The sequence below is a fragment of the Dasypus novemcinctus genome, chromosome 6, assembly GCF_030445035.2.
Source record: "Dasypus novemcinctus isolate mDasNov1 chromosome 6, mDasNov1.1.hap2, whole genome shotgun sequence".
In the NCBI taxonomy this organism is placed as follows: Eukaryota; Metazoa; Chordata; class Mammalia; order Cingulata; family Dasypodidae; genus Dasypus; species Dasypus novemcinctus.
The window spans coordinates 54,009,662-54,030,476 of NC_080678.1; the positions used below are offsets into that span (position 1 = coordinate 54,009,662).

Consider the following 20,815-nt stretch of genomic DNA (forward strand, 5'->3'; position numbering starts at 1 on the left):
TCTCACCGTGGGACTTCTCTCGTGCAACATTGCTGCTACCTGAGCCTTGGCTACCTCATATGATCCACAGCGGTCTGGGAGAATCGCTGGATGGCTTTATCCTTCCATGTGGGGGGCTTATACCGACCCGCTATGATTAAGAGGAGCCTTGGATTTCTCGGGAGCACATGATTGCATGTCTGATGTAACCCTACCACAGCCCTATGCCCTCCTCTCTTCTCACCCCTATCTTTTCACTCTGCATTGCTGCTCCTGAACCTTGGTGACCTCATACGATCCACGGCGGTCTGGGAGAATCGCTGGATGGCTTTCTCCTTCCATGTCGGGGGCTTATACCGACCCGCTATGATTAAGAGGCACCAATAAAACTCTCAGGAGCGCATGCCTGAGCACCTCCACCCCTGCCTTCACCTCTGCCTCCTCCCCTCCGCGCTTGCTCCCCTTTGCCTTGCTCCACTGCTCGTCGTTCTGCCCTCCCCTCATCGGGGCCTTCTTTTGGCCCGCGACCACCGTCGGAGCCCCACCGGCTCCGACCCCTCGTCTCACCACGCACCTCGGCTCCCATCGCCGCACTCTCAAGCTAAGGGCCCCTTTTCTTATCGGCTCCAAAAGGCCATTAGCAATGGATAACATCCTATCTGCTAAGCAAGCCCCACAAGTTCGGGCCCTCGCCGGTCTCCTAGACACTCACCGGTGTAAGATCTCTTTGAAACAGCTCCAAGTATATTGTGACCTTCTTCTCCCCTTTAATCTGTGGCTTACCACGTGTCAGCTTTGGGACCCGGACACCTATACTCGCCTTATAGATAGGGTCACTTTTGCTGTGGAGCAGGAAGGTAAAAGATTCCTCCTGGCTTATTATAGGCAACATGAAGTCCAGAAGAAATCTTGAAGGGTATAATCTATGATATGCTATATAAAAAAGGATTAAAAGCAGCTATACCAAGAAGTAAGAATTATGAGTCAACTGTAAATAAATTATATATTTCTGTTAATGTGTTGTAATTGTTCTGTGTTTGTCTGTTCGTTCAATGTCAACGTATATTGTGATACCTCCTGGATGGTAAATATAAATTACTAGAAATCTTTAAAAGAGCTCTATTCAAATGGCCAAAATTAAATAAGCGCTTATATTAATACTTAAGTTTATTATATTAATATATAAGTTTAAATGTTAATAAGATATCTACAATTTAAAAAATTGTAAGTCTTAATTAACAAAATTAACTGTACATCTTCATAAAAAGTTGTTCTCCTAGATTAAAATGAATAACTTATTTTCTTCACAGGATAATATAAAGAATGTAAAACTTATATGAATATTAAAAAGGTTAAAAGTTTGTAAAAATGCTAATGGAAATGTAATAAGTTTTGCAAAAAAACGTATTTTGTCCTAAAGTAGGATGGCTAATTTTTCATAAACTCTTGAAACTTAATTTGCATGCCGGCAAGTGTAAAAGGTATTGTGATAACTTTATGTAAGGGAATGTGTTCTGTAAAGATAAAATTTATCTTCAATAGTTTACATTAAGGTATTAAATGGCTAATTCTAAAAGGTCATTCCTAAATATATATATATATAACTGAATTGATGATAATAATAATAAAAGGTAATTTTATAACAGGAAAGATTAACAGCAACCAAGCTCCCCTGCCAACTTGCTTTTAGGAAACGGTTTCTAATATTGCATGCTACTAAGTATTTAAAGAAAAGTTATTCTTTAAGGAAACAGAAGATGATTTTGTCTTTGCAGCCATTGTCTATTTAGCAACACCCCTCGCTATCGGCCTAGCCACTGTTGCGCCTGACGATTGGAACCTTAAACAAAGACTCCTCCTCACTGTCATCTTCCTATCTATCATTACTATATTTACTGCCCTCATTCTCCTTAATTTATAAAGCAGTCTCCTACAAACCACAAAGCTTCTGTCTTAAACATACCATTCTCAACCCTATCCTCTAAATGATCTTCTCACTTCCCCCACAGCCTTTAATACTTTATTTCTTCCTCATAACTCTTTGCTTTCTTGATAATATTTTCTGCCATCTGTCTAGCCGCTACCGCCCCAGAAGATTGGAACCTCGGCCATGAATTCTACTCTCCATCACCTTTCTGTTTATTATCCTCTTTTATGCTTTACTCCTTATCTTCCTCCCATAATGACTTCACCAAGCCTCCTCTTGTCCAAAACCGTCACCCTTCTTTTCCTCACACTCCCCATTGCACTCACCAACCCCAGCCATCAGCCTTTTAATTGGACAGTAAGCCTCTGGCAGGAAAAATTAATCCTCTCCTACAATGTCTTCGCCGCCAAGAAGAGATCAACTACCTGCAACGCGCTGTCATCCTGGACTTTTAACAACAGATGGATCTTATAGCCACTGAGATCAACAAGAATTGGACATTGGCCACCCTTGCTTGCAACGGCAAGATACCACCCCCTAAATTGTACATTTATATCCCCGTCATACTCACCTCCCTCTTCAGCACCGCTTCCCTCATTGCTTACTGCCTCTTCGGCCTCAGCTACTTGTTGCTGCTGCCATCCTGGTCCTTATTTGAAAAGAAGGGGGAAATGCGGTCACCCCTTGGGCTGAAGTGTGGTTTGCTGGCCTGGCGGGGGAGCAGCCGCGGCAGGCCAAGCCGCTGCCCCCATAATAGGGTGGCTGGTCGGACTCACCACCATCCCTGAAGGGAGCTCGGCATGGGCCAGAGTGCCCTCGGGTCTCCCCTTCTCGGCAGCAATGCTTCCGTGGCCGCCCCTCCTCCCGGATGGCGCCACACGATGCCTGTGGGGCGGCACCCTTCTTCTTCTTTCTCCCTGTGCAGGCGCAGGGCGGAAAATTCCAGTCTGCCCTTTTCCCCTCCCCCAACAGCAGCAACAGCCAGGCGTGGGCGGAAAAATCCAGTCTGCCCTTTTCCCTCACCCTGACAGCAGCAACAGCCAGGCATGGGCGGGAAACTCAGCTCTGCCCTCCACCCCAGCAACAGCAGCCACCAATCCCTAAACCCTGCCCCTTCCCCCCAGCAACAGCGACAGCCAATCCCTAACCACCAACCCTCCCCCGTCCAGTACCGCCCACTGACCTTTCGCCGGCAACCAATCAGAACAGGGCGTGGCTTCGACAAATCAGCCTTCCCCAGCCCCTATAAAACTGTTGCCTCTCCCTCAATAAAGTGGACTTGCGTGTTTACCTCGTCTCCGCGGTAGTTCTTCTGCCGTGCACCCTCCAGTCCTGAGAGCCCCCGACAAGGGCCTGGCCTCCCTTGTCCCCAGTTCATCGCCTGCTTCTCCGGGCGACCCCTTCGTCGCCAGCTTTGCCAGGCGACCCCGTCAGCCGAACCGCACAACCCCTGTGAGACCGATCCCTCATCTGCTGCCGGACCGACCCCTCGTCCCAAGTGGGACTGACCCCTCGTCCCAAGCAGGACCGACCCCTCGTCCAGAGCTGGACCGACCCCTCGTCTGCAGCCAGACCCCACCTCTACTGACCGAGCAAGCCGCCACACCAGATGTGGTCAGTTTGTGCTTATTTTTTATGTATATGCTGGTATTGTTTGTAGGCTGCTCTATTAGTATGTAATATTTCAGTGAATCAGTACCTTTTTGGATTGTAGTTATGATGCAATGGCCAATTATGACTTACCAGCTTCAGTTAACTCTGTTTTGAATAAAACTGGCCAAGAAAAATTGTATTATGTGGCTCATTCTCAAGGCACCACAATAGGTATGTAATGAAGGTGGAAAGTTTATATAATGTCTTGTTTTTATTGCAGAGTTTGCATTTGTAATTTTCTTAAAATTTATTTTTATTTATTTCTCTCCCCTTCCCTCCCTCACCCCCCACTGTCTGCTCTCTTGTGTCCAGTTGCTGTGTGTTCTGTGTTCAGTGGCACTGGGGAGCTGTGTCTCCCTTTTTGTTGTGTCATCTTCCTCCATCAGCTCTCTGTGTGTGTGGCTCAATTCCTGGGCAGTCCTGTACTATTTGCACGCTGGGCACCTCTACTTGTGGGGCGTACCCATTGCTCATGGGACACCCCTATTCAAGGGCATCCTTGCATGGCATGGCACTCCTTGTGCATGGCAGCACTGCACATGGGCCAGCTCACCACACAGGCTGTGAGGCTCTGGTTTTGAACCCTGGACCTCCTATCATTTGACTCTATCATTTGACCAACATTCGCTTCCCTGCATTTTTTCTTAAAAGTAAAATATAAAGAAATAATGTTAGTCCCCATACAGGTTTGTTTGTTGTTGTTGTTGTTTTATGCCAAGCAGAAATGACAAATAGGGCAAGGAATTTTGGTAATATTTGGTTTTCTTTACAAATTCAGATTATAATAAAAGTAGATAAACATTGTGTATGGCTCTGTTGAAATTGGATGAGCCTATTATATATGCCATATTTTATTACTAAGCAATATATAGGAATATTGGAAGGTGGAAAACAAGAGTTTTATAAGCTCATAGGTTTAAAAATACATATACCAGATAATACAGTGACCTTTAAAATTAATGGAACCAAACTAGCTGGAAGATTGCCAGGTTATACTGCCATTATTTTAAAATGGTTTTTAAAATTTACATGCATTTTTTATTTATGGTGATTGTAAATTAAGGTGTTCATTTAAAGAAAGCAAGTTTAAAGAAAATAGAAAATACCCATGATTCTATCAACAAATTCTAATATGAGAGCATCAGAACCCAAAACTCTTAACTTTGTTAAAAACTTAGAGACCTGCCCCATAATTGGTTTTATTCTCCATTTTCTGTTGCATGTTTAGAGTGTTTACTGTGTGTAAAAGCTTTGTGGTCATGTTGCATGATCTCCTTAGAATAAGTTCTAGAGGAATTACTATACTGCAAGTAAAAATGCTTTTAGTGTCTTGGTATGTACAATCAAAATGCATCCCTCTCACCACCACCAAACACTCTTTGCTAATTTGGAAGGCTAAAACCAAAAAGGAACTTGAATATATTTGCATTTCTTAGGAATGGACTTAGGCTCTCTTCTTTGACCTATCTACTGTGTCCTTTGCCCCACTTCTTTGTCAGGTGACTTTCTAGGACCTAGTTTAAGGCTGGAAGTGGCCTGAAAGGAAGCTAAGAAATACTTTAAAGCAACAGATTCTAAATTTGTATGAGTTCCTTTTTAGGTGATTACATAACTGAAGGGGCCTGCTAGTCCTTAAGAATGGAAGGAAGGGGGAGTGGGGGAGGAAGATGGTCAGGTGAGCTGTTGGGGATGGGCTTTACATGGCAAGGTTCAAATTGTTCAAGGAACAGGGAACGTCTTCTCTTTAGGCAATCTGGATTGCGGTCACCCCTCGGGCTGAAGTGTGGTTTGCTGGCCTGGCGGGGGAGCAGCAGCGGCAGGCCAAGCCGCTGCCCCCATAATAGGGTGGCTGGTCCGACTCACCGCCACCCCTGAAGGAAGCTCGGCATGGGCGCAGAGTGCCCTCGGGTCTCCCCTTCTCGGCAGCCATGCTTCCGCGGCCGCCCCTCCTCCCGGATGGCGCCACACGATGCCTGTGGGGCGGCACCCTTCTTCTTCCTTCTCCCTGTGCAGGCGCAGGGCGGAAAATTCCAGTCTGCCCTTTTCCCCTCCCCCAACAGCAGCAACAGCCAGGCGTGGGCGGAAAAATCCAGCCCGCCCTTTTCCCTTCCCCCGACAGCAGCAACAGCCAGGCGTGGCGGGAAACTCAAGTCTGCCCTCCACCCCAGCAACAGCAGCCACCAATCCCTAAACCCTGCCCCTTCCCCCAGCAACAGCGACAGCCAATCCCTAACCACCACCCCTCCCCCATCCGGTACCGCCCACTGACCTTTCGCCGGCAACCAATCAGAACAGGGCGTGGCTTCGACCAATCAGCCTTCCCCAGCCCCTATAAAACTGTTGCCTCTCCCTCAGTAAAGTGGACTTGCGTGTTTACCTTGTCTCCGCGGTAGTTCTTCTGCCGTGCCCTCCAGTCCTGAGAGCCCCCGACAAGGGCCTGGCCTCCCTTGTCCCCAGTTTGTCGCCTGCTTCTCCGGGCGACCCCTTCGTCGCCTGCTTCTCCGGGCGACCTCTTCATCGCCGGCTTCGCCGGGCGACCCCGTCAGCCGAACCGCGCAACCCCTTGTGAGACCGATCCCTTGTCTGCTGCTGGACCGACCCCTCGTCCCAAGTGGGACCGACCCCTCGTCCCAAGCGGGACCGACCCCTCGTCCAGAGCTGGACCGACCCCTCGTCCGCAGCCAGACCCCACCTCTACCGACCGAGCAAGCTGCCGCAGCTTGCACCCAACGTGGGGCAAGGCAACCCCACCACAGCCTCACTCCATAACCTGGCGGCCCCCCCCTCCTCTCTTCTTACCTTGGGACTTCTCTCGTGCAACATTGCTGCTACCTGAGCCTTGGCTACCTCATATGATCCATGGCGGTCTGGGAGAATCGCTGGATGGCTTTCTCCTTCCATGTCGGGGGCTTATACCGACCCGCTATGATTAAGAGGAGCCTTGGATTTCTCGGGAGCGCGCGCTTGCACGTCTGAAGTAACCCTACCATAGCCCTACACTCTCCTCTTTTCTCACCCCTATCTTTTCACTCTGCATTGCTGCTCCTGAACCTTGGTGACCTCATACGATCCACGGCGGTCTGGGAGAATCGCTGGATGGCTTTCTCCTTCCATGTCGGGGGCTTATACCGACCCGCTATGATTAAGAGGCACCAATAAAACTCTCAGGAGCGCGTGCCTGAGCACCTCCACCCCTGCCTTCACCTCTGCCTCCTCCCCTCCGTGCTTGCTCCCCTTTGCCTTGTTCCACTGCTCGTCGTCCCGCCCTCCCCTCGTCGGGGCCTTCTTTTGGCCCGCGACCACCGTCGGAGCCCCACCGGCTCCGACCCCTCGTCTCACCGCGCACCTCGGCTCCCATCGCCGCGCTCTCAAGGTAAGGGCCCCTTTTCTTATCGGCTCCAAAAGGCCATTAGCAATGGGTAACATCCTATCTGCTAAGCAAGCCCCGCAAGTTCGGGCTCTCGCCGGTCTCCTAGATACTCACCGGTGTAAGATCTCTTTGAAACCGCTCCAAGTATATTGTGACCTTCTTCTCCCCTTTAATCTGTGGCTTACCACGTGTCAGCTTTGGGACCCGGACACCTATACTCGCCTTATAGATAGGGTCACTTTTGCTGTGGAGCAGGAAGGTAAAAGATTCCCTCCTGGCTTATTACAGGCAACATGAAGTCCACAAGAAATCTTGAAGGGTATAATCTATGATATGCTATATAAAAAAAGATTTAAAAGCAGCTATACCAAGAAAGTAAGAATTATGAGTCAACTGTAAATAAATTATATATTTCTGTTAATGTGTTGTAATTGTTCTGTGTTTGTCTGTCTGTTCGTTCAATGTCAACGTATATTGTGATACCTCCAGATGGTAAATATAAATTACTAGAAATATTTAAAAGAGCTCTATTCAAATGGCCAAAAATTAAATAAGTGCTTATATTAATACTTAAGTTTATTATATTAATACATAAGTTTAAATGTTAATAAGATATCTACAATTTAAAAAAAAATTGTAAGTCTTAATTAACAAAATTAACTGTACGTCTTCATAAAAAGTTGTTCTTGCTTAGATTAAAATGAATAACTATTTTTCTTCACAGGATAATATAAAGAATGTAAAACTTATATGCATATTAAAAAGGTTAAAAGTTTGTAAAAATGCTAATGGAAATGTAATAAGTTTTGCAAAAAGACGTATTTTGTCCTAAAGTAGGATGGCTAATTTTTCATAAACTCTTGAAACTTAATTTGCATGCGGCAAGTGTAACAGGTATTGTGATAACTTTACGTAAGGGAATGTGTTCTGTAAAGATAAAATTTATCTTCAATAGTTTACATTAAGGTATTAAATGGCTAATTCCAAAAGGTCATTCTTAAATATATATATATAAAACTAAATTGATGATAATAATAATAAAAGGTAATTTTATAACAGGAAAGATTAACAGCAACCAAGCTCCCCTGCCAACTTGCTTTTAGGAAACAGTTTCTAATATTGCATGCTACTAAGTATTTAAAGAAAAGTTATTCTTAAGGAAACAGAAGATGATTTTGTCTTTGCAGCCATTGTCTATTTAGCAACACCCCTCGCTATCGGCCTAGCCACTGTTGCGCCGGACGATTGGAACCTTAAACAAAGACTCCTCCTCACTGTCATCTTCCTATCTATCGTTACTATATTTACTGCCCTCATTCTCCTTCCTTTATAAAGCAGTCTCCTACAAACCACAAAGCTTCTGTCTTAAACATACCATTCTCAACCCTATCCTCTAAATGATCTTCTCACTTCCCCCACAGCCTTTAATACTTTATTTCTTCCTCATAACCTTTGCTTTTTTGATAATATTTTCCGCCATCTGTCTAGCCGCTACCGCCCCAGAAGATTGGAACCTCGGCCAAGGAATTCTACTCTCCATCGCCTTTCTGTTTATTATCCTCTTTTATGCTTTACTCCTTTTCTTCCTCCCATAATGACTTCACCAAGCCTCCTCTTGTCCAAAACCGTCACCCTTCTTTTCCTCACACTCCCCATTGCACTCACCAACCCCAGCCATCAGCCTTTTAATTGGACAGTAAGCCTCTGGCAGGAAAAAGTAATCCTCTCCTACAATGTCTTCGCTGTCAAGGAGAGATCAACTACCTGCAACGCGCTGTCATCCTGGACTTTTAACAACAGATGGATCTTATAGCCGCCGAGATCAACAAGAATTGGACATTGACCACCCTTGCTTGCAATGGCAAGATACCACCCCCTAAATTGTACATTTATATCCCCATCATACTCACCTCCCTCTTCAGCCCCGCTTCCCTCATTGCTTACTGCCTCTTGGGCCTCAGCTACTTGTTGCTGCTGCCATCCTGGTCCTTATTTGAAAAGAAGGGGGAAATGCGGTCACCCCTCGGGCTGAAGCGTGGTTTGCTGGCCTGGCGGGGGAGCAGCAGCGGCAGGCCAAGCCGCTGCCCCCATAATAGGGTGGCTGGTCCGACTCACCGCCACCCCTGAAGGAAGCTCGGCATGGGCGCAGAGTGCCCTCGGGTCTCCCCTTCTCGGCAGCCATGCTTCCGCGGCCGCCCCTCCTCCCGGATGGCGCCACACGATGCCTGTGGGGCGGCACCCTTCTTCTTCCTTCTCCCTGTGCAGGCGCAGGGCGGAAAATTCCAGTCTGCCCTTTTCCCCTCCCCCAACAGCAGCAACAGCCAGGCGTGGGCAGAAAAATCCAGCCCGCCCTTTTCCCTTCCCCCGACAGCAGCAACAGCCAGGCGTGGCGGGAAACTCAAGTCTGCCCTCCACCCCAGCAACAGCAGCCACCAATCCCTAAACCCTGCCCCTTCCCCCAGCAACAGCGACAGCCAATCCCTAACCACCACCCCTCCCCCATCCGGTACCGCCCACTGACCTTTCGCCGGCAACCAATCAGAACAGGGCGTGGCTTCGACCAATCAGCCTTCCCCAGCCCCTATAAAACTGTTGCCTCTCCCTCAGTAAAGTGGACTTGCGTGTTTACCTTGTCTCCGCGGTAGTTCTTCTGCCGTGCCCTCCAGTCCTGAGAGCCCCCGACAAGGGCCTGGCCTCCCTTGTCCCCAGTTTGTTGCCTGCTTCTCCGGGCGACCCCTTCGTCGCCTGCTTCTCCGGGCGACCTCTTCATCGCCGGCTTCGCCGGGCGACCCCGTCAGCCGAACCGCGCAACCCCTTGTGAGACCGATCCCTCGTCTGCTGCTGGACCGACCCCTCGTCCCAAGTGGGACCGACCCCTCGTCCCAAGCGGGACCGACCCCTCGTCCAGAGCTGGACCGACCCCTCGTCCGCAGCCAGACCCCACCTCTACCGACCGAGCAAGCTGCCGCAGCTTGCACCCAACGTGGGGCAAGGCAACCCCACCACAGCCTCACTCCATAACCTGGCGGCCCCCCCTCCTCTCTTCTTACCTTGGGACTTCTCTCGTGCAACATTGCTGCTACCTGAGCCTTGGCTACCTCATATGATCCATGGCGGTCTGGGAGAATCGCTGGATGGCTTTCTCCTTCCATGTCAGGGGCTTATACCGACCCGCTATGATTAAGAGGAGCCTTGGATTTCTCGGGAGCGCGCGCTTGCACGTCTGAAGTAACCCTACCATAGCCCTACACTCTCCTCTTTTCTCACCCCTATCTTTTCACTCTGCATTGCTGCTCCTGAACCTTGGTGACCTCATACGATCCACGGCGGTCTGGGAGAATCGCTGGATGGCTTTCTCCTTCCATGTCGGGGGCTTATACCGACCCGCTATGATTAAGAGGCACCAATAAAACTCTCAGGAGCGCGTGCCTGAGCACCTCCACCCCTGCCTTCACCTCTGCCTCCTCCCCTCCGTGCTTGCTCCCCTTTGCCTTGCTCCACTGCTCGTCGTCCCGCCCTCCCCTCGTCGGGGCCTTCTTTTGGCCCGCGACCACCGTCGGAGCCCCACCGGCTCCGACCCCTCGTCTCACCGCGCACCTCGGCTCCCATCGCCGCGCTCTCAAGGTAAGGGCCCCTTTTCTTATCGGCTCCAAAAGGCCATTAGCAATGGGTAACATCCTATCTGCTAAGCAAGCCCCGCAAGTTCGGGCTCTCGCCGGTCTCCTAGATACTCACCGGTGTAAGATCTCTTTGAAACCGCTCCAAGTATATTGTGACCTTCTTCTCCCCTTTAATCTGTGGCTTACCACGTGTCAGCTTTGGGACCCGGACACCTATACTCGCCTTATAGATAGGGTCACTTTTGCTGTGGAGCAGGAAGGTAAAAGATTCCCTCCTGGCTTATTACAGGCAACATGAAGTCCACAAGAAATCTTGAAGGGTATAATCTATGATATGCTATATAAAAAAAGATTTAAAAGCAGCTATACCAAGAAAGTAAGAATTATGAGTCAACTGTAAATAAATTATATATTTCTGTTAATGTGTTGTAATTGTTCTGTGTTTGTCTGTCTGTTCGTTCAATGTCAACGTATATTGTGATACCTCCAGATGGTAAATATAAATTACTAGAAATATTTAAAAGAGCTCTATTCAAATGGCCAAAAATTAAATAAGTGCTTATATTAATACTTAAGTTTATTATATTAATACATAAGTTTAAATGTTAATAAGATATCTACAATTTAAAAAAAAATTGTAAGTCTTAATTAACAAAATTAACTGTACGTCTTCATAAAAAGTTGTTCTTGCTTAGATTAAAATGAATAACTATTTTTCTTCACAGGATAATATAAAGAATGTAAAACTTATATGCATATTAAAAAGGTTAAAAGTTTGTAAAAATGCTAATGGAAATGTAATAAGTTTTGCAAAAAGACGTATTTTGTCCTAAAGTAGGATGGCTAATTTTTCATAAACTCTTGAAACTTAATTTGCATGCGGCAAGTGTAACAGGTATTGTGATAACTTTACGTAAGGGAATGTGTTCTGTAAAGATAAAATTTATCTTCAATAGTTTACATTAAGGTATTAAATGGCTAATTCCAAAAGGTCATTCTTAAATATATATATATAAAACTAAATTGATGATAATAATAATAAAAGGTAATTTTATAACAGGAAAGATTAACAGCAACCAAGCTCCCCTGCCAACTTGCTTTTAGGAAACAGTTTCTAATATTGCATGCTACTAAGTATTTAAAGAAAAGTTATTCTTAAGGAAACAGAAGATGATTTTGTCTTTGCAGCCATTGTCTATTTAGCAACACCCCTCGCTATCGGCCTAGCCACTGTTGCGCCGGACGATTGGAACCTTAAACAAAGACTCCTCCTCACTGTCATCTTCCTATCTATCGTTACTATATTTACTGCCCTCATTCTCCTTCCTTTATAAAGCAGTCTCCTACAAACCACAAAGCTTCTGTCTTAAACATACCATTCTCAACCCTATCCTCTAAATGATCTTCTCACTTCCCCCACAGCCTTTAATACTTTATTTCTTCCTCATAACCTTTGCTTTTTTGATAATATTTTCCGCCATCTGTCTAGCCGCTACCGCCCCAGAAGATTGGAACCTCGGCCAAGGAATTCTACTCTCCATCGCCTTTCTGTTTATTATCCTCTTTTATGCTTTACTCCTTTTCTTCCTCCCATAATGACTTCACCAAGCCTCCTCTTGTCCAAAACCGTCACCCTTCTTTTCCTCACACTCCCCATTGCACTCACCAACCCCAGCCATCAGCCTTTTAATTGGACAGTAAGCCTCTGGCAGGAAAAAGTAATCCTCTCCTACAATGTCTTCGCTGTCAAGGAGAGATCAACTACCTGCAACGCGCTGTCATCCTGGACTTTTAACAACAGATGGATCTTATAGCCGCCGAGATCAACAAGAATTGGACATTGACCACCCTTGCTTGCAATGGCAAGATACCACCCCCTAAATTGTACATTTATATCCCCATCATACTCACCTCCCTCTTCAGCCCCGCTTCCCTCATTGCTTACTGCCTCTTGGGCCTCAGCTACTTGTTGCTGCTGCCATCCTGGTCCTTATTTGAAAAGAAGGGGGAAATGCGGTCACCCCTCGGGCTGAAGCGTGGTTTGCTGGCCTGGCGGGGGAGCAGCAGCGGCAGGCCAAGCCGCTGCCCCCATAATAGGGTGGCTGGTCCGACTCACCGCCACCCCTGAAGGAAGCTCGGCATGGGCGCAGAGTGCCCTCGGGTCTCCCCTTCTCGGCAGCCATGCTTCCGCGGCCGCCCCTCCTCCCGGATGGCGCCACACGATGCCTGTGGGGCGGCACCCTTCTTCTTCCTTCTCCCTGTGCAGGCGCAGGGCGGAAAATTCCAGTCTGCCCTTTTCCCCTCCCCCAACAGCAGCAACAGCCAGGCGTGGGCGGAAAAATCCAGCCCGCCCTTTTCCCTTCCCCCGACAGCAGCAACAGCCAGGCGTGGCGGGAAACTCAAGTCTGCCCTCCACCCCAGCAACAGCAGCCACCAATCCCTAAACCCTGCCCCTTCCCCCAGCAACAGCGACAGCCAATCCCTAACCACCACCCCTCCCCCATCCGGTACCGCCCACTGACCTTTCGCCGGCAACCAATCAGAACAGGGCGTGGCTTCGACCAATCAGCCTTCCCCAGCCCCTATAAAACTGTTGCCTCTCCCTCAGTAAAGTGGACTTGCGTGTTTACCTTGTCTCCGCGGTAGTTCTTCTGCCGTGCCCTCCAGTCCTGAGAGCCCCCGACAAGGGCCTGGCCTCCCTTGTCCCCAGTTTGTCGCCTGCTTCTCCGGGCGACCCCTTCGTCGCCTGCTTCTCCGGGCGACCTCTTCATCGCCGGCTTCGCCGGGCGACCCCGTCAGCCGAACCGCGCAACCCCTTGTGAGACCGATCCCTCGTCTGCTGCTGGACCGACCCCTCGTCCCAAGTGGGACCGACCCCTCGTCCCAAGCGGGACCGACCCCTCGTCCAGAGCTGGACCGACCCCTCGTCCGCAGCCAGACCCCACCTCTACCGACCGAGCAAGCTGCCGCAGCTTGCACCCAACGTGGGGCAAGGCAACCCCACCACAGCCTCACTCCATAACCTGGCGGCCCCCCCCTCCTCTCTTCTTACCTTGGGACTTCTCTCGTGCAACATTGCTGCTACCTGAGCCTTGGCTACCTCATATGATCCATGGCGGTCTGGGAGAATCGCTGGATGGCTTTCTCCTTCCATGTCGGGGGCTTATACCGACCCGCTATGATTAAGAGGAGCCTTGGATTTCTCGGGAGCGCGCGCTTGCACGTCTGAAGTAACCCTACCATAGCCCTACACTCTCCTCTTTTCTCACCCCTATCTTTTCACTCTGCATTGCTGCTCCTGAACCTTGGTGACCTCATACGATCCACGGCGGTCTGGGAGAATCGCTGGATGGCTTTCTCCTTCCATGTCGGGGGCTTATACCGACCCGCTATGATTAAGAGGCACCAATAAAACTCTCAGGAGCGCGTGCCTGAGCACCTCCACCCCTGCCTTCACCTCTGCCTCCTCCCCTCCGTGCTTGCTCCCCTTTGCCTTGCTCCACTGCTCGTCGTCCCGCCCTCCCCTCGTCGGGGCCTTCTTTTGGCCCGCGACCACCGTCGGAGCCCCACCGGTTCCGACCCCTCGTCTCACCGCGCACCTCGGCTCCCATCGCCGCGCTCTCAAGGTAAGGGCCCCTTTTCTTATCGGCTCCAAAAGGCCATTAGCAATGGGTAACATCCTATCTGCTAAGCAAGCCCCGCAAGTTCGGGCTCTCGCCGGTCTCCTAGATACTCACCGGTGTAAGATCTCTTTGAAACAGCTCCAAGTATATTGTGACCTTCTTCTCCCCTTTAATCTGTGGCTTACCACGTGTCAGCTTTGGGACCCGGACACCTATACTCGCCTTATAGATAGGGTCACTTTTGCTGTGGAGCAGGAAGGTAAAAGATTCCCTCCTGGCTTATTACAGGCAACATGAAGTCCACAAGAAATCTTGAAGGGTATAATCTATGATATGCTATATAAAAAAAGATTTAAAAGCAGCTATACCAAGAAAGTAAGAATTATGAGTCAACTGTAAATAAATTATATATTTCTGTTAATGTGTTGTAATTGTTCTGTGTTTGTCTGTCTGTTCGTTCAATGTCAACGTATATTGTGATACCTCCAGATGGTAAATATAAATTACTAGAAATATTTAAAAGAGCTCTATTCAAATGGCCAAAAATTAAATAAGTGCTTATATTAATACTTAAGTTTATTATATTAATACATAAGTTTAAATGTTAATAAGATATCTACAATTTAAAAAAAAATTGTAAGTCTTAATTAACAAAATTAACTGTACGTCTTCATAAAAAGTTGTTCTTGCTTAGATTAAAATGAATAACTATTTTTCTTCACAGGATAATATAAAGAATGTAAAACTTATATGCATATTAAAAAGGTTAAAAGTTTGTAAAAATGCTAATGGAAATGTAATAAGTTTTGCAAAAAGACGTATTTTGTCCTAAAGTAGGATGGCTAATTTTTCATAAACTCTTGAAACTTAATTTGCATGCGGCAAGTGTAACAGGTATTGTGATAACTTTACGTAAGGGAATGTGTTCTGTAAAGATAAAATTTATCTTCAATAGTTTACATTAAGGTATTAAATGGCTAATTCCAAAAGGTCATTCTTAAATATATATATATAAAACTAAATTGATGATAATAATAATAAAAGGTAATTTTATAACAGGAAAGATTAACAGCAACCAAGCTCCCCTGCCAACTTGCTTTTAGGAAACAGTTTCTAATATTGCATGCTACTAAGTATTTAAAGAAAAGTTATTCTTAAGGAAACAGAAGATGATTTTGTCTTTGCAGCCATTGTCTATTTAGCAACACCCCTCGCTATCGGCCTAGCCACTGTTGCGCCGGACGATTGGAACCTTAAACAAAGACTCCTCCTCACTGTCATCTTCCTATCTATCGTTACTATATTTACTGCCCTCATTCTCCTTCCTTTATAAAGCAGTCTCCTACAAACCACAAAGCTTCTGTCTTAAACATACCATTCTCAACCCTATCCTCTAAATGATCTTCTCACTTCCCCCACAGCCTTTAATACTTTATTTCTTCCTCATAACCTTTGCTTTTTTGATAATATTTTCCGCCATCTGTCTAGCCGCTACCGCCCCAGAAGATTGGAACCTCGGCCAAGGAATTCTACTCTCCATCGCCTTTCTGTTTATTATCCTCTTTTATGCTTTACTCCTTTTCTTCCTCCCATAATGACTTCACCAAGCCTCCTCTTGTCCAAAACCGTCACCCTTCTTTTCCTCACACTCCCCATTGCACTCACCAACCCCAGCCATCAGCCTTTTAATTGGACAGTAAGCCTCTGGCAGGAAAAAGTAATCCTCTCCTACAATGTCTTCGCTGTCAAGGAGAGATCAACTACCTGCAACGCGCTGTCATCCTGGACTTTTAACAACAGATGGATCTTATAGCCGCCGAGATCAACAAGAATTGGACATTGACCACCCTTGCTTGCAATGGCAAGATACCACCCCCTAAATTGTACATTTATATCCCCATCATACTCACCTCCCTCTTCAGCCCCGCTTCCCTCATTGCTTACTGCCTCTTGGGCCTCAGCTACTTGTTGCTGCTGCCATCCTGGTCCTTATTTGAAAAGAAGGGGGAAATGCGGTCACCCCTCGGGCTGAAGCGTGGTTTGCTGGCCTGGCGGGGGAGCAGCAGCGGCAGGCCAAGCCGCTGCCCCCATAATAGGGTGGCTGGTCCGACTCACCGCCACCCCTGAAGGAAGCTCGGCATGGGCGCAGAGTGCCCTCGGGTCTCCCCTTCTCGGCAGCCATGCTTCCGCGGCCGCCCCTCCTCCCGGATGGCGCCACACGATGCCTGTGGGGCGGCACCCTTCTTCTTCCTTCTCCCTGTGCAGGCGCAGGGCGGAAAATTCCAGTCTGCCCTTTTCCCCTCCCCCAACAGCAGCAACAGCCAGGCGTGGGCGGAAAAATCCAGCCCGCCCTTTTCCCTTCCCCCGACAGCAGCAACAGCCAGGCGTGGCGGGAAACTCAAGTCTGCCCTCCACCCCAGCAACAGCAGCCACCAATCCCTAAACCCTGCCCCTTCCCCCAGCAACAGCGACAGCCAATCCCTAACCACCACCCCTCCCCCATCCGGTACCGCCCACTGACCTTTCGCCGGCAACCAATCAGAACAGGGCGTGGCTTCGACCAATCAGCCTTCCCCAGCCCCTATAAAACTGTTGCCTCTCCCTCAGTAAAGTGGACTTGCGTGTTTACCTTGTCTCCGCGGTAGTTCTTCTGCCGTGCCCTCCAGTCCTGAGAGCCCCCGACAAGGGCCTGGCCTCCCTTGTCCCCAGTTTGTCGCCTGCTTCTCCGGGCGACCCCTTCGTCGCCTGCTTCTCCGGGCGACCTCTTCATCGCCGGCTTCGCCGGGCGACCCCGTCAGCCGAACCGCGCAACCCCTTGTGAGACCGATCCCTCGTCTGCTGCTGGACCGACCCCTCGTCCCAAGTGGGACCGACCCCTCGTCCCAAGCGGGACCGACCCCTCGTCCAGAGCTGGACCGACCCCTCGTCCGCAGCCAGACCCCACCTCTACCGACCGAGCAAGCTGCCGCAGCTTGCACCCAACGTGGGGCAAGGCAACCCCACCACAGCCTCACTCCATAACCTGGCGGCCCCCCCCTCCTCTCTTCTTACCTTGGGACTTCTCTCGTGCAACATTGCTGCTACCTGAGCCTTGGCTACCTCATATGATCCATGGCGGTCTGGGAGAATCGCTGGATGGCTTTCTCCTTCCATGTCGGGGGCTTATACCGACCCGCTATGATTAAGAGGAGCCTTGGATTTCTCGGGAGCGCGCGCTTGCACGTCTGAAGTAACCCTACCATAGCCCTACACTCTCCTCTTTTCTCACCCCTATCTTTTCACTCTGCATTGCTGCTCCTGAACCTTGGTGACCTCATACGATCCACGGCGGTCTGGGAGAATCGCTGGATGGCTTTCTCCTTCCATGTCGGGGGCTTATACCGACCCGCTATGATTAAGAGGCACCAATAAAACTCTCAGGAGCGCGTGCCTGAGCACCTCCACCCCTGCCTTCACCTCTGCCTCCTCCCCTCCGTGCTTGCTCCCCTTTGCCTTGCTCCACTGCTCGTCGTCCCGCCCTCCCCTCGTCGGGGCCTTCTTTTGGCCCGCGACCACCGTCGGAGCCCCACCGGTTCCGACCCCTCGTCTCACCGCGCACCTCGGCTCCCATCGCCGCGCTCTCAAGGTAAGGGCCCCTTTTCTTATCGGCTCCAAAAGGCCATTAGCAATGGGTAACATCCTATCTGCTAAGCAAGCCCCGCAAGTTCGGGCTCTCGCCGGTCTCCTAGATACTCACCGGTGTAAGATCTCTTTGAAACAGCTCCAAGTATATTGTGACCTTCTTCTCCCCTTTAATCTGTGGCTTACCACGTGTCAGCTTTGGGACCCGGACACCTATACTCGCCTTATAGATAGGGTCACTTTTGCTGTGGAGCAGGAAGGTAAAAGATTCCCTCCTGGCTTATTACAGGCAACATGAAGTCCACAAGAAATCTTGAAGGGTATAATCTATGATATGCTATATAAAAAAAGATTTAAAAGCAGCTATACCAAGAAAGTAAGAATTATGAGTCAACTGTAAATAAATTATATATTTCTGTTAATGTGTTGTAATTGTTCTGTGTTTGTCTGTCTGTTCGTTCAATGTCAACGTATATTGTGATACCTCCAGATGGTAAATATAAATTACTAGAAATATTTAAAAGAGCTCTATTCAAATGGCCAAAAATTAAATAAGTGCTTATATTAATACTTAAGTTTATTATATTAATACATAAGTTTAAATGTTAATAAGATATCTACAATTTAAAAAAAATTGTAAGTCTTAATTAACAAAATTAACTGTACGTCTTCATAAAAAGTTGTTCTTGCTTAGATTAAAATGAATAACTATTTTTCTTCACAGGATAATATAAAGAATGTAAAACTTATATGCATATTAAAAAGGTTAAAAGTTTGTAAAAATGCTAATGGAAATGTAATAAGTTTTGCAAAAAGACGTATTTTGTCCTAAAGTAGGATGGCTAATTTTTCATAAACTCTTGAAACTTAATTTGCATGCGGCAAGTGTAACAGGTATTGTGATAACTTTACGTAAGGGAATGTGTTCTGTAAAGATAAAATTTATCTTCAATAGTTTACATTAAGGTATTAAATGGCTAATTCCAAAAGGTCATTCTTAAATATATATATATAAAACTAAATTGATGATAATAATAATAAAAGGTAATTTTATAACAGGAAAGATTAACAGCAACCAAGCTCCCCTGCCAACTTGCTTTTAGGAAACAGTTTCTAATATTGCATGCTACTAAGTATTTAAAGAAAAGTTATTCTTAAGGAAACAGAAGATGATTTTGTCTTTGCAGCCATTGTCTATTTAGCAACACCCCTCGCTATCGGCCTAGCCACTGTTGCGCCGGACGATTGGAACCTTAAACAAAGACTCCTCCTCACTGTCATCTTCCTATCTATCGTTACTATATTTACTGCCCTCATTCTCCTTCCTTTATAAAGCAGTCTCCTACAAACCACAAAGCTTCTGTCTTAAACATACCATTCTCAACCCTATCCTCTAAATGATCTTCTCACTTCCCCCACAGCCTTTAATACTTTATTTCTTCCTCATAACCTTTGCTTTTTTGATAATATTTTCCGCCATCTGTCTAGCCGCTACCGCCCCAGAAGATTGGAACCTCGGCCAAGGAATTCTACTCTCCATCGCCTTTCTGTTTATTATCCTCTTTTATGCTTTACTCCTTTTCTTCCTCCCATAATGACTTCACCAAGCCTCCTCTTGTCCAAAACCGTCACCCTTCTTTTCCTCACACTCCCCATTGCACTCACCAACCCCAGCCATCAGCCTTTTAATTGGACAGTAAGCCTCTGGCAGGAAAAAGTAATCCTCTCCTACAATGTCTTCGCTGTCAAGGAGAGATCAACTACCTGCAACGCGCTGTCATCCTGGACTTTTAACAACAGATGGATCTTATAGCCGCCGAGATCAACAAGAATTGGACATTGACCACCCTTGCTTGCAATGGCAAGATACCACCCCCTAAATTGTACATTTATATCCCCATCATACTCACCTCCCTCTTCAGCCCCGCTTCCCTCATTGCTTACTGCCTCTTGGGCCTCAGCTACTTGTTGCTGCTGCCATCCTGGTCCTTATTTGAAAAGAAGGGGGAAATGCGGTCACCCCTCGGGCTGAAGCGTGGTTTGCTGGCCTGGCGGGGGAGCAGCAGCGGCAGGCCAAGCCGCTGCCCCCATAATAGGGTGGCTGGTCCGACTCACCGCCACCCCTGAAGGAAGCTCGGCATGGGCGCAGAGTGCCCTCGGGTCTCCCCTTCTCGGCAGCCATGCTTCCGCGGCCGCCCCTCCTCCCGGATGGCGCCACACGATGCCTGTGGGGCGGCACCCTTCTTCTTCCTTCTCCCTGTGCAGGCGCAGGGCGGAAAATTCCAGTCTGCCCTTTTCCCCTCCCCCAACAGCAGCAACAGCCAGGCGTGGGCGGAAAAATCCAGCCCGCCCTTTTCCCTTCCCCCGACAGCAGCAACAGCCAGGCGTGGCGGGAAACTCAAGTCTGCCCTCCACCCCAGCAACAGCAGCCACCAATCCCTAAACCCTGCCCCTTCCCCCAGCAACAGCGACAGCCAATCCCTAACCACCACCCCTCCCCCATCCGGTACCGCCCACTGACCTTTCGCCGGCAACCAATCAGAACAGGGCGTGGCTTCGACCAATCAGCCTTCCCCAGCCCCTATAAAACTGTTGCCTCTCCCTCAGTAAAGTGGACTTGCGTGTTTACCTTGTCTCCGCGGTAGTTCTTCTGCCGTGCCCTCCAGTCCTGAGAGCCCCCGACAAGGGCCTGGCCTCCCTTGTCCCCAGTTTGTCGCCTGCTTCTCCGGGCGACCCCTTCGTCGCCTGCTTCTCCGGGCGACCTCTTCATCGCCGGCTTCGCCGGGCGACCCCGTCAGCCGAACCGCGCAACCCCTTGTGAGACCGATCCCTCGTCTGCTGCTGGACCGACCCCTCGTCCCAAGTGGGACCGACCCCTCGTCCCAAGCGGGACCGACCCCTCGTCCAGAGCTGGACCGACCCCTCGTCCGCAGCCAGACCCCACCTCTACCGACCGAGCAAGCTGCCGCAGCTTGCACCCAACGTGGGGCAAGGCAACCCCACCACAGCCTCACTCCATAAC

General features: G+C 48.6%; 1 pseudogene; it reads left to right on the top strand.

Annotated features, from left to right (window-relative positions):
- The window catches only part of LOC131273037 (lysosomal acid lipase/cholesteryl ester hydrolase-like), an 82,624-nt pseudogene that overhangs the window by 2,187 nt on the left and 59,622 nt on the right, over window positions 1-20,815 (top strand).